At 42.5% G+C, this 14,588-nt stretch overlaps 1 protein-coding gene across 6 annotated transcripts in view; it reads right to left on the reverse strand.

Annotated features, from left to right (window-relative positions):
- KIRREL3 (kirre like nephrin family adhesion molecule 3) overlaps positions 1 to 14,588 on the reverse strand; it is an 846,407-nt gene that overhangs the window by 309,392 nt on the left and 522,427 nt on the right. The gene's annotated exons all lie outside the window — the stretch shown is intronic.

Below are 14,588 nucleotides of genomic sequence, written 5' to 3' on the forward strand. Positions count from 1 at the left end.
GGAGGGAGTTGGGGGAAATGCTTGAATTGCTTTTGCCTTTAGGGGCTTATTTATGTTGCTATATATGTGCATGGGTTCATGGTCTATTTTGGATGGAGGTAATGGTCTAATGCAATTGTTCACAATCTTGGGTCCCCAGATGTTCTTGGGACTACACCTCCCAGAAATCCTGGCCGGTACAGCTAGTGGTGAAAGCTTCTGGGAGTTTTAGTCCACAAACATCTGGTGACCTAAGGCTGGGAACCATGGGTCTAATGGACACCACATAAGCAAAAGCAATGAAGGCACCTTTGGAGTCCACATGGGGGTTGGGGAATGGTTTTTCAGGTGTACCTGCAAAGATTTGCAGTAATTATTAGGTACACCAGGGGTACACAAGTATTTTGGCCTTGAAGCCCAGTGTGTGTTGCCAGGAGGAAGAGAAACAAAATATGTACACATGGCAACACACCTACGCATACGCACTCCTAATACATACATGCACATACATACAATTGCTGCATATCTAGCACATACACTGACTCCACACACACTCATATATTAGCATGATTCCATTCTGTCCTCCAAGCATGTTTAATAAATATCAGATTAACTACCAGAGGGTAACCATCAGTTCCAGAAGCTAGAAAACAGTGTTATTTTCACATTACACAAAAGAAGTGAGAGGCTTTGGGTGGAGAGGAGGCTTGAATTTCTGTACTCTGTGATTTATCATCATCATCATTGCTGTCTTTAGTCGCAAGGGAAAGAACTGAAAAATGGTGAAATGGGTGCTGAGGGGTCTCCTGTTCTTTGTTTCTAATTAGTCTTCTAGAAATCTGTTCAGCAGGAGGGCAAGAGAGAATAGAGGGTAGGTTAAATTTGAGTTTATGCTTCCCCCCCCCTGCAAATCCTTCTCATAATCTCATGCTGCTTTGCTGTTTTTCTGTGATTAGCCAGGCTGAATGGGGTGGGGAAAGGCTGGTTTAAACAAGTGATGCCCCCTAATGCTCAGCTGATGGCTAAAAAATACCTAATCAGATCTTGAGTGTGTATGTGTGTGTATCTGCACATCTGTGCGTGCACATGGGCATGCACACACAGAGAGATGCATGTGTGCTTGTATATATAAATGTGAATGTGTACTTTTGACTTTGAGATCACCTGTTTTGCCTTCCTCTCTCCATCCATTAATATGCAGATGGTACTTGTAAACCACATTGGTTCTGAGGCATCATATGCTGGGTAGCTCAGTGGTTTAGGTCTCTCACCATGGAGCCAGAGGTTAGGTGTTCAATTCCTGACTGTGCCTCCTTGATAGGGGCTGGACTCAATGACCCACAGGGTCCCTTTCAGCTCTGATGATGATGATGATTCATAATGAAATCAAATTAAAATTTAAAGATACAATCATGAAAACCAAACACAGAGAAAATAATCATCATCATCGAACAGCACAGATCTGCTAGTGAAGAGACTTTTCCTGAAAATATTGGATGCAAAGAAAATTTTATCTTGGAAGGATATGCCCTAAGGAAGGTGTCGTAATACAATGGATCAGTCTGAAAAGCTGAGGGATGGGAATTCTCATCCTGCAAATGTTAAATTCAATGATTCAAAAAGCCTCTGATTTAAGAATGTAAGATAATGTGCTTCTGTTCCCAAGATTCAAAAAGCCAGGAAATGATATTGCTGCACAATATTGTGCACATGTTGCCAGCAGGAAAAGTAAAGGGCACCCTGAATGTTGGTAACACCAATGACAACTGTCAAGATGGTCTACAGGGTAACCTCACTGCCATTCACAAAGTGACACAATGCAAGAGAAGATCCAAGAAGCTGACTCCTTTTTTTAATCAGTTAACCACTTCTCACCCAGACACAAAGCATTTGTAAGGGCTGTTTTTCAACAAGTGTGAGTGGTATTTTCAACATCCATATTAGAGCCATGGATACCTACATTCCTTCCAATTAAAAAAAGGGCTGCAACTAGGCATTCTCTGTTCAGATAATCGAAATTTTTGAGCGTGCTAATGGGATGCTGAATTGGGCTATCACGCAACATCTATATGTGTGTGCAACAATAATGCAGCAACAATGATAATAAGAAGAATCCTTCTCAGGAAAAAGTGGGTTTTTAGTTTCTGTCATAGTAGGATCCTAGTTCTTTCACAGCATGACTGCTGGGAGATATCCCGGGGATACATTTCAGTACATTGGACAGCTCCTCTAAACTGCAGAGCAAAACCTGGATACTTCCCACCTTGTGGGATTGTGGCCACCAGGCACCTAGCTGAGAACCATTCATTTGGAACTTTACAGCAGTGGTCCCCAACCTTGGGCCTCCAGATGTTCTTGGACTACAACTCCCAGAAGCCTTCACCGCAACCTCTGCTGGCCATGATTTCTGGGAGTTGAAGTCCAAGAACATCTGGAGGCCCAAGTTTTGGGACCACTGCTTTACAGGTCAAAATCTTTGCCCTGAATGGCAACGAAATTGGAACCTGCTGATTAGAATGATGAAAGCACCCTGAAAAACAGAGTTGTACATGATCCCATACTTAGGACACAGAAACAGGGGCCGTACAATAGCATGGCTTCCCTGAGCATATCCATTTCCGTTTCTCAGGAACAAAACTCCTGTCTCCAGAAGTGAGGGAAGCGATCCTTGGCGTCTTAGGTGTGTGAACATTTGGACTTTCAAAGGCTTATGGAATGATCTTTTTCCACCACATTTAGCAGTGTAAACCTAAAACCAATGTGACACATCCTTTCAATATTTAATTAAAATATTCTCTCTCTACTCATTTGAGAAGGGTGAAAGAAGGCAGCATCAGACCTGTCAAGCTGTTGTCAGACATGAGTGGCATTGCTTCCAAAAATAATTTTTTTAAAAATTTAAAAAACGACTTAGCATTTGGGGATTTCTCGCTAAGCAGCCATGTATACAGTTAACAGCTGGGCATGTGGAATCAGGCAGCTCACATCTTGGCAATGGGAATAATGCAAAATCATATTTGTGGTATTGTGAGTGAGAAACATTTTCAGAAGGTATTAACAAAGAAGATGAAAAGGGAGCTTCAAGGGGGAAAGAAGAAGAGCTGCAATAAAATATTGCAGTGGAAAATAGTCCTTTTCAGGCATGCAGGCAGCAACAATCTCTCCCAGGATAAGAGATTCCACTCCATTCTCTCTTTCCTTGGTTATTCCATTCTGCCTGAATAGAGGCATTCTGAAAAAAAGGCTATTATTTGGGGAGTGTACAACCACATCTTGTACAACCACAAGGTTGCGGCATATTTACGGGATATAGGTCTCCAGTGGTTTAAACAACTTGTGCCATTCGAACCTTAGTTTGAAGCAGCCTGACTATAGAAATCAAGACAGGGCATTTCTTGATTTCTACAAGGTGGGGATCACACCTTGGATCCCCAGATGTTCTTAGACTAAGCCTTCACCACTAGTTGGGAAATCACTACTTTAGAGGATGGCATTTGAAGACGCACATTCGTCTACCATGGGGGTTTCTGGCACTTGAACCGCACCCATGCTACAGATAGTCAATAGATATAAAAAGAAAATGAGCGATGGATAAAGAGTCATGGATTCAGGTTTCACCCTATTTATTTTTAAAAAGAGCACTGGCACCCACATTTATTCAAGTGCAGGTACCTCTCCACAGATATACCATATTAAAATTTTTCACTGCTGTAGTGATTACTTGTACACTGAGGGTGGAATGTGTCACCACCACAATGTCACTCTCCTTCATGTTCATTTTATTCCTACTGGATAACTGCAATTTGTTTAGGCATCTCTGAAGTCATTCCCTCTGAAATAAAAATGTGCACAACCATTTTCTGCCTGGGCCCCATGTACTAAGTCACATGTTTAATTTAAGACTAATTACTCTTACAAGATGTGTAGAATTTGCACACGCAAGTTACCTGGTTTGGGAATCCCATCCCCTTGAACTATTCTTGTAGGTCTAGCCTTGTCTGAAGTTGGAGTAAAGCAACTGTTTCAAGTATGTTACTAGTATCTTGATAATTAGGTGCATGGCTTTCCTGCAGCTTACTCAATTTCACTTACTCCAGAGTAAAATCCAGTAGGATACTGGTGGCTAATTAATAAGGGAAATAGAGGTAAGTCGAGGTAATTTCAAACACTTGAAAATAGTGAGTTAAAACCCGACTGGCTCTTAGAAGCTTGGACTTCTAAAAACAACAGCTAAGGTGCAGTAAGAGCATGTGCATTCCAGGAGTGCACCCCTGTAATTTGCACACTGCTGTGAACATGGATAGGGAACACTTAGATCACTTAATGCAATTGCTTGCAAGAGGACATCTTTGACTACCTTCATATTTATAGGTTAGGATAAACATCTGGAGACTTTCACCGATTCTCTGTTTTGCTTTAAAAGGGAAACAATTGTGCCAAGCTTTCTTATAAATGACAAAGTGTAGAATTTTCAAATCACATCGATTTCTAGAGCAAAGGTTTAATCACATACCTAAATATGCTACTGGGACGTGGTGGTGCTGTGGGTTAAACTGCAGAAGCCTCTGTGCTGCAAGGTCAGAAGACCTGCAGTCATAAAATCGAATCCACGTGACGGAGTGAGCCCCCGTCGCTTGTCCCAGCTCCCGCCAACCTAGCGGTTCGAAAGCATGCAAAATGCAAGTAGATAAACGGGTACCAGCATGGTGGGAAGGTAATGACGTTCTGTGTCTAGTCGTGCTGGCCACATGACCACGGAAGATTGTCTTCGGACAAACACTAGCTCTGTGGGTTGGAAACGGAGATGAGCACTGCCCCCTAGGGTCAGACACAACTCGACAAATTGTCAAGGGGAACCTTTACCTTTACCTAAGGAGAAAATTGTTTCAAGCTTCCAAGTCCTGCACGTCAAGCTTTTGGACACAACCCCATTCTTTATTGCTTGCACACAGAAGCATAAAATATGTATGTACATAGCTGCTGGTTCTTTGTATGGTAGCCTAGTTTTATACCAGTCCTGGATACACTTTAACTGAGCTATATCCCCTAGAAACATCCACAGCAGTGTCACTGCCTTCTGTAAATGCAACCAGAGCCTCTGTAAATAAAGAAAAATCACTGTCATTGGAAGAGATGGCTGGTCTCATTACCAATCGCTACACGTAACTTAGACCTTGGTGTCACCACCAGCAGCATGAAGACAGACAATTTCCTCCTTCCTGATTCCACAATCTGCACACCCTCTCTGACATTGCTTGCCTCTGGCCATTGGCATCACTACTATTTCCCCCCCACCTAAGTTCCATTACTCGCTCTCATCTTGTTGTTTTATTGCTTTCCTGCAAGCCTGTTAATGGCCCTCTCTTTGGACAAGCCCATGCAATAAAGCCCCTTGGAGTGCACTATACATCAACATGAAAGTTGTAATGTTCTGCATCAGCCATGAGGACGAAGACTCTTCAGGTAACATTCTTGACTATTAGTGACTCTGTGTCTTTTGTTAATCGCCTTTACGTGCTCATTGAATTTTGAAAAAATAACCACCATCTCATTACGGTTAGACATGTCTCAGCTCACTGAGGTAGAAACCTAAAGGAAATGGTGCAACTGAAAACTAATGGCGTGGAAATTTGGGGATGTCAGTGAAAGGGGTGCATATTTATTTTCTGGGAGTGTAAAAAGTAGCTCTGAAGCAAGGGTGCAAATTGCTCTAAATAATAGGCTGGTTGCCTCTTGATTATGTGGTATCTGCAGCATTAAGCATAACTTTCCTTTTGGAGCAGGTGCTGGTTGCGAAGCTCGAAAACGCAGTGGCCTGGAAATAGGGTCAAAAAACACTGTTGAGTCTTGTGTTAATGAGAAAACTGACACATGTTAAGGCGATGAGAAACACACGAAATCATGAAGCACTTCTTTATCATATACATAAATTATTGCAGACTTAATAAATAGTCCACCTGTGCAACATGGGTCTTGATGGAAAGAACCATCAGCAGTGTCCAATAATTTCTATCTGTCAAGGGCTCTGCGTTCTTAGTCATCTAGGTTATCTTCTCTGTGATACTTGTAATTGCTGCCATCAACTGTTGTCTTTCTGGTAATTGTTTGCTAAAGTTTGCATTCTTTTTTAATTCCTACTTTTTAAATTCCTAAAACTCTACCGGAAAATTGGAGAATTTAAAAGCAGCAATACAAGTATTGCTTAAAATGGTGTGGGGAGGATAGTGCTCAGAGGTCCTCTACTATTCTGGATACACCAGCCTTGCACTTCTACACGACCCTGGAGGAGACAGCCAAATCAAGAGGGTATAGCAGCTTAGGCGAGACCTGCCTTCTAAGGAAGAGTGCAAGAAGGAACAAGGAGAAAGATTCGGACTTGAATAGAACCAGGATGTTGAGAAGTTGAGGATATGGAATTCAATGCCCCACTGGGCCTCCTTGATAGGAACTGGACTCAATGACCTATGGGGCCCCTGCAGTTCTAAGAATCTAAGAGGCAATGAACTCAACTGGTCTGCTGTATATAGTTCTGGAATACAGTTTGTGTTTATCATATAGACTGCTCTCCTGTGTGGTGGTAACCAAGCCTTGCCCATGGTAGGCCTGGGGACAGCAGGGTTTTCAAGAGAGAAAAAAGTTTGTGGGGGAAAAAAAAAGCAAAATGGGGAAAAGAAATGCAGATCCTAAATAGCCCAATGAGACTGGACATCTTCTGTGGGCATGCCTACAGATGGGGGTGGGGGTGGGGAATGGGAGAAAAAAAGAGGATGTATAATGGAATTGAGTGTCTTTTGATTGCTTCTATACTAAAATTATTCTGCCAGATGCAGCAGAACACAGTCGTTGGCTCCAATTGCTAACTATATCCATCTGTCACTCTCTACAGAGATATAAATCTCAATCCAAGATTTTAAACAAGGGGGGGAAAAGGCCTTTTTTTTTTTTTTTTTACACAGTTAGACTTCCTTGGGTAACGGTCCCTGAAGTAATTCCATCTTCTGGTTTGTTTATGCGTGCGAAGGGCAACTCAAACGGCTGAAAAGAGTTGAAAGAAAATTGACAGAGTCCAGCAAAATCAAAAGCTCTCGGCCTGCCACTCTTTCATTTGTGGATAAGTGATCACGTAAAGAAGAGAGGGATTCAGGCTGGTGGGTGGAGTATACAACTGTAGTAGTAGGAAACCCATTGATCTGTGAGAACAACAACTGAGATTACCTCACTGTGACAAAATAACGCCTGTAGCTGTCATGAGTGTCCCAAGAACTTAATAAAGGATGATGGGTGTAGGGGTGTGTGTTTTCATTTGGAACAAGCCAAATTTCCTTGTTCTTGACCACAGTGATGGATATGGTGCTGTAACAAAGCAATCCTAAACCATTTTGTGGAAATGGATAAAGAGAAATTGTGTAAGCAGTTATACTGGTCTCACTGAAATTTTTCTTCCTATGGGTCAAAAAAGATGGTTGAATTTTGTGTCAATGAGAAAATTGACACATGTTAAGGTGATGACACATACTAAGGTGGACATTTGCTTGCAAAGTTTTATTTAGGACAAACCTGGTGGAGACTAGAGGTCGGTCACAGACCACAAACCACTCCTGAACCCTAGAAAAAAATGAGCCAGTTTATCTTTGGGGGAGGGGATCCTAACATCTTCATTCCCTCTGCCTCCCACCCGCCCGCACCTTTCCCACTGCCCCTGTTGGTCCCCTACCTCGTCCTGCTGCCTCCTCTTCTTCTTCATCCTCTGCTGCCACCGTTTTAAGAGACAGCAGCCTGGCGCCTGGATGGGAAGCTGAAGATGGCCGTGGCAGCAGAGGAAGTGGGAGGTGGAAGTAGGGAGGCAACAGGGGCCATGGTCAGGTCGCAGGGCATCCGTTTGGCCAAAGTGAAATAAAGCGACAACCTCTTCATTTAATTGTGGCAAAACGGGATCCACAAACCGAGGGACGAATCAGCCCAGTTCACATGTCTTTTGAGGTTCCTAGTTCGGTTTGTGCCCATCTCTAGTGGAGATCATTGTCTTTGGTCTTGTTACTATTGCTGATGCAGTTATGCTGTACTAACAAAATGCCTCCGATTTAGGGTGACCCTAAGACCTAATGACCTTCAAAAACGTCCTACCACCCTTTATTTGCTTTATTAGTTCCTTAAGATTAACTAGGTCTTACTCAGTGTCTTCCCATCCACACCAGTCTTGATTTCTTGGACTACCAAACAGGACTCTCAGCTCAATTTGACTGCCTATCTGCATTCAGAGTCTGGCTAGTCCAAGACATTTTACTATAATATTAATAACAGTATTTATTTATTTATTTTATTTGTACCCCGCCAATCTGGTCATTGCGACCACTCTATGCTGTCCTGTTGGTTCTTCTGACCCTTCTCAGGGGTTTCTATATATAAAGTACTCTGAAGTGGTTTACCAGTCCTTTCTTCTGGGAAGACCTGGGACCTTGCAGATTGTCCAAGCCCACACAGGGAGTCAAAGTGGGGAATCAAATTTCCAAACCCTAGCCGGGTGCTAATACTCAGTGAGCCTATATAGCCAGTTTGACATTTTACTGCTGAAGCCTTTAAAAAAGAGAGAGAGAGAAAGAGAGGCCTTCTATCCTTTGATTTACAAGAGCTAACTGGAACAGTAATTAAATCTTTTGTCAACACCAGCAATGGAAAAGCATCCCTCACCAGAGCTGAAGGCAACAAGGCTAGCTTAAGGAACAAAAGGCAGTTTGTCGGGATACAGCTCTCCAGTCCTTACTTTGTTTCTCTCTCTGTGTCACCTGAGATGACCACCTCATTCTGCTAAATGGCACCACTGGCTCTGTTATGAGGACATAAAATGGGGATGTGCACAGCCCCCATGAGGACATTTTCTATGTTTAGAACTTTTTTTTTTTTTAGTCTGCCTGGAATTCCTCAGATATTTTTACCTCAATGAAAAACATGCAGAGACTGTTGGAGTCTGGAATCATGTTTTGTAAAGAGGCCTGATTTTTGTCCTTTAGCTACTGATATTTGAGGGACTCACAACAAAAGTTCCATTTAGCTCGGACCCTTTATTCTTAGAACTGCAGAGCTGGAAGGGACCCTATCGATCATCGAATCTGGCCCTTGTCGAGAAGGCACAGTCAGGGACTGAATTTCCTACTTCTGGTCCCGTAGCTACTGGGTGCAGCTTTTTGGAACAACTTGCCCCCTGAGATTCGCGCGGCTCCCTCGCTGGGCATTTTTAAGAAACAACTAAAAACATTGATGTATAGGCGGGCCTTCCCAACAGAAAACCCTTGACGATCTTTTTTTTTTCTTATTCTGTTCTTTATTTTTTATTTACGTTTCTGCTGTAAAGTCTTAAAATTACATTGTTGTTTTTACTGTAAGCCGCCTAGAGTGGTCTAATATGATCAGATAGGCGGGATAGAAATAAAATAAATAAATAAATAAATAAATAGCTAGCTAGTTGCCTAAACCCCGCTGAGCTCTTGTAATTAGACAGACAAAGGGACTTGCCTCCCATAGGAGTTATGGGGGACTGTGAGGCCAGCCCCCTTCCAAACCATTCCTTCTTTCCCCGCTTAGCATTCTTTTCTCTTACAGCAGTGGTTTCCAACCTTAGAAAACCCAAGTGTTCTTGGATTGCAAATCCCAGAAAGCCCAGCCAGCACAACTGGGGGTGAAGGCTCATGGGAATTGCTGTCCAAGAACACCTGGGTTACCCAAGGTTGGGAACTACAATCTTAGAGGACAGAGCAGTGCATGCCATGTACAAAAAATCAGGAAGGCAACATGTCCTCCAGCGTTAAGGTAAAGGTTCCCCTTGACAATTTTTGTCCAGTCGTGTTTGACTCTAGGGGGCGGTGCTCATCTCCGTTTCCAACCCATAGAGCGAGTGTTTTGTCCAAAGACAGTTTCCGTAGTCACGTGGCCAGCACGACTAGACATGGAAGGGTGTGACCTTCCCACCAAGGTGGTACCTATTTATCTACTCACATTTGCATGCTTTCGAACTGCTAGGTTGGTGGGAGCTGGGACAAGCGACGGGAGCTCACTTCGTCGCGTTGATTCAATCTTATGACGGCTGGGTCTTCGGACCCTGCAGCACAGGCTTCTGTGGTTTAACCTTCAGCACCACCACGTCCCTTTGTCCTACAACGTTATCCTACCCTAAAAAGACATGAGTGCTTTAGCATTTCTTCATATGGAACATGCTGCTGAAAACTGATTATTTTGCATCCAAATAGTGGTGTCATCGAAGCTATCAACATCAATTTGACCCAAATCCGGGAGGCAGTAGAAGACAGGAGGGCCTGGCATGCTCTGGTCCATGGGGTCACAAAGAGTCGGACATAGAATTTTATATGCTAAAAATTGGAAAAGATCAACGGTACCGAAACAAGAAGATCTTATTGAAAAGATTCGGGAAATAGCCGAAATGGACATTTTATCAGAAGTCATGAAGGACTATCCCTTGCAAAAGGCAACAGAAAGATGGGATCTATTTAACAAGTGGACAGAATCAACAGGCAGCTTGTGAACAGTACATATTGAAAGGAGAACTGAATCTAGAAGGCAGAAAAGAGTAAATAGAATAATTTAAAATCTGGATATGGCAATAGGTATAGAATGGATGAAAGTATGTTATTGTCTCCCCTCTTCCTCATCAATCCCAATTCCCTTTTCCTTTCTGTTATCCCTTATAAAAAAATAAAAAGCACAAAACAAAACAAAACAAAGAGTCGGACATGACTAAACAACTAAACAACAACAAAAAAGTGACCTTCAGTGGGAAAATTCTGAATGTTCCTGCTCCTAACAATAACTAAACAAATCCAAGCATAAAAACTCCAGAGACTACAGACTACAAGCACAAATTCCAAGATTCCAAGTGGAAGATGTTCCTTCATCTTCCAGGAAGGGTGCCATCTTTCAAAGTGTAGACTGCCAAAAAGTGAAGATTGTTCATGGCTGCATTGTGAGGTATTGGGCACTAGTGACCACTAGGCCTAAGGAATTGCTGCAGCAGAAACTAAACCCAGGGGTTATGTCCAATAACCTAACCAACAGTTTCAGGATCTCAGGTAAATCATCCCGACCAATTGGCCTCAGCTGGTGAACGTAATTCACTATATCCATCTCATTCAGAGCTGCTGGTGGGTGGCACAAACAAGGTTTATTTCCTCACAGATAAATCAAACCTGCACAAACAAGGTTTGAGTGAAACACAACCCTGACTAGAAGGATTTGAGGACAGGGGAGTAACTATCAGCATTTTCCCTTTATAAACAATAACAAAAATATATTTCCCTTTACCCTGAATAAGTGCTGCTTATTACTGCAGAATTAACAGAGTTATTGCCACCTGACTATGAAGTGATGAAAATGCCATTTAGTTCATTTTATTTTTCAAACAAAGGTTTTCCAAATTTTGAAAATCTCTCATACGTTTGATGGAAAGACCTGAGAATTATAGTTTATATGTTAGTTTTGTATCGAATTTATGTGGAGTTCAGAGCTTTCACCTCCTTGCCCTGATGCAGCCCTGTGGCACAGTGGCTAAACTGCAATATTGCAACCAAAACTCTGCTCAATCCTAGGTAGCTGACTCTAGGTTCACTCAAACCTCCATGCTTCTGAGGGCAATAAACTGAGCACCCAGCTTGCTGGGGGTGTGGGCTGTGTAGCCTGCATACTCAAATTGTAAACAACCATAGAGTAAAGTTTTTTTTTTTTTTGAAGAACTGAGTACAGTGGTGCCTCACTTGACAACGTTAATTCATTTCAGCGAAATCGCTGTAGAGCGAAAACGTCGTCAAACAAAATAAAAAAAAAACCACTGAAACGCATTGAAAACTGTTCAATGCGTTCTAATGGGCTGAAAACCTGCTGGTCCAGCGAAGATCCTCCACGTGGCAGCCATTTTCGGTGCCTGTAAAGTGAGGAATCTGTCCTAGAAAACAGCGGGGAGCCATTTTCTTCAGCCGGCGGCCATTTTGAAACCCAATGATCAGCTGTTTGCTGATCGTCGTAAAGCGAAAATCGGTTCCCGAAACAGGGAACCGATCATCGCGCAGTGAAAAAACCCCATTTAAAACATCGTTTTGCGATCGCAAAAGTGATCACAAAAATGTCAACATAAAGCGGATTCATCGTAGAGAGGGGTAATCGTCCAGTGGGGCACGACTGTATTTAATTTTAGGTGAAACCCCTTGAAGTCAGTGGGATTTATATCAAAGCAAGTGTGCTCGTCAGTAAGACCGTACACCAATTTCTTGGTGAGAATTTCTTCCTTAGTCAGTCTTTCATCAACTTAAGTCTCCAATTTTTTGTCCCTTTAGTACTCCGTCAGTCTTAGTATGCCTTGTAACCTTACCCTTATGGGGGACTGGACTGATCATTTGTGATCAATCTGCTTCATGACATTTGAGTTAACTAATCAGTCCCAGGAAGAATTTCAAATCTAGCCCTGAATAGCAAAACAGCATGGACTTGCAGAGGGAACGAGTGCCAAACAGCATGGATAATGAAGTGACCAAATAATGAACCTCAAGAATAATGAAGTGCTCAAAATCATGACCTAACAGAGGCTAAACCAGCATGTAATGAACCAGCGAATAATAAGCACATGCTTCAGCTAATTCTGGCAAAAAGGGTTTTGTAAATCCAAACAGTGATTTGGCTTTGAATTATGGACTTCCAAACACAGGTGGCTACTCACATGGAAATGATTCATGATTTCTGTACAGGGCGCAGTATTAAATGTAGAATTGGGAACCAGCCGTCTTCTCCTTACTATGCAAGCTGAGACACAATCTCCAAGTAAAGAAATGTAAGGGTAGACATTCAGATGCTACACTGGAATACGCAACCTGATGCTCTCCAGATATTTAGGACTAAAACTTCTATGAGCCTCACCCAGTGTGACCAATGGACAGAGGTTATGGGACCTGTAATTTAAAGCATTAATCTAAAGCCGAGGCAAAGAGGCTGTCCCGAAACCAGCAAAACCAGGGAGCTGGGGAGGGGACAGATTGTATTTGTCTTCAGATTGGCCTTCTCAGCCACACTAGACGCTGTTCCAAGACCTTTCCTCAGAGCACGTTACCATAGTCTCTTGAGACTGAAGGATGCCTACACAGAGCACCACATTGCCACTCTTGCAATGTATAAATTCCATGGAGCAGGATCCATGTCTCCCATTTTCACCTGAATTACTATCCCAAAATCTCACCAGAACTACTTTTCTAGATTTGTAAGGTAGTGTTAGAAACTGGGAGAGGGGACAGACCACAAAAGTCAGCTTTCATGAACATGTGGCTTGTATCCTTGGCAAAGCTCTCCCCAACATCCAATATTCTAGATTGCTTTGGGGCAAAGTTTGGCCACTTAGATGATGTGGGGCTACAACTCCCATCCACCTTAGCCAGCACAGCCAGTGGTGGTTGGATGGTGGGAGTTACCATCCAGCAACATCTGGTGAATGGCATGTGGATGCCAGGTAGAAACTGCTGTGGGGTAAAATCCTGGAAGATGGTCAGAGTGAGCAGCTTTATAACATCACAGGATGCTCATTATCAGAGACCAATGAACCAATTCTCCTTCACCAACACATTCAAGCATCACAAGCCCTCTTTATTCACAATATCAGCAACTGGAGAAGACAAGAGGGAGGACATATGGGGGAGAGATCCCTAGATCTAGGAAGAGAGGGGGGTTATTCAGTCATTTCCTTCTCCTTCTACCAATCTGTCCCTGATACCAGGAGCCCACATACTTTTGTTTTTCACTTCTGATCCCCATCCCAGTAATAGTTCCTTCTTCTGAACATCACTGACGCCCTCATATTGGACAAGACAGACAACAGATACCCCACAGTATCAATGATGTAAATCTTTGACTTACACCAAATCAACAGTGTTCCTTTCATGGATGCACTATATTGCTTCTTTCTCTCCCCAGCTTTAATTTACTGGCACGTTCCCATCTTATGTATGTGTGTGTGTGTGTGTGTGTGTGTGTGTGTGTGTGTTATACAGAAGAGGAACAACTCAGAGGAATTCTAATGAACGAACTTCAGCTGCCATTCTGTTTTTTTCATATAGACTCTGCTGATAAACACTTTTCAATCATAATAACATCTTGGCTTTTAGTAGCTGCAGGGGGTTATTTCAGAGGCATATTTGTGTGCACACATGTTTTGTTCATAAATCTGGTTTCTGTAAAAGCTGAGTTATATACCCAGAATCATCAAGAACCACTATAAATCTAAATCAAGCCAGGTAAACAAAGATATATTTCTCAATCATTTCCCCCCTCTTTGCATACTTCTGTCAAGTGCTAGAGCTGAATGAGGGTGAGAGGAATAAGACAGGTGTGTGTGTGTGTGTGTGTGTGTGTGTGTGTGTGTGTGTAAGAGAAGCAATATCATTACCTCACGGGGAACATGTTGCTGTAGTTGCTGTTGCTTAAAATTAAAAGATATGAATATTTGGAGTTTCAACACATACATGAGGTTAATGACTTGTCAGGACACTGGTATCTAATGGCCCATAGTCTCTTATTTAGTCACACTAGAGTAGCGCAAATAGCATTACTTTTGACAGCAAATGTCT

Source organism: Pogona vitticeps, chromosome 8, assembly GCF_051106095.1.
Source record: "Pogona vitticeps strain Pit_001003342236 chromosome 8, PviZW2.1, whole genome shotgun sequence".
NCBI classification, from domain to species: domain Eukaryota; kingdom Metazoa; phylum Chordata; class Lepidosauria; order Squamata; family Agamidae; genus Pogona; species Pogona vitticeps.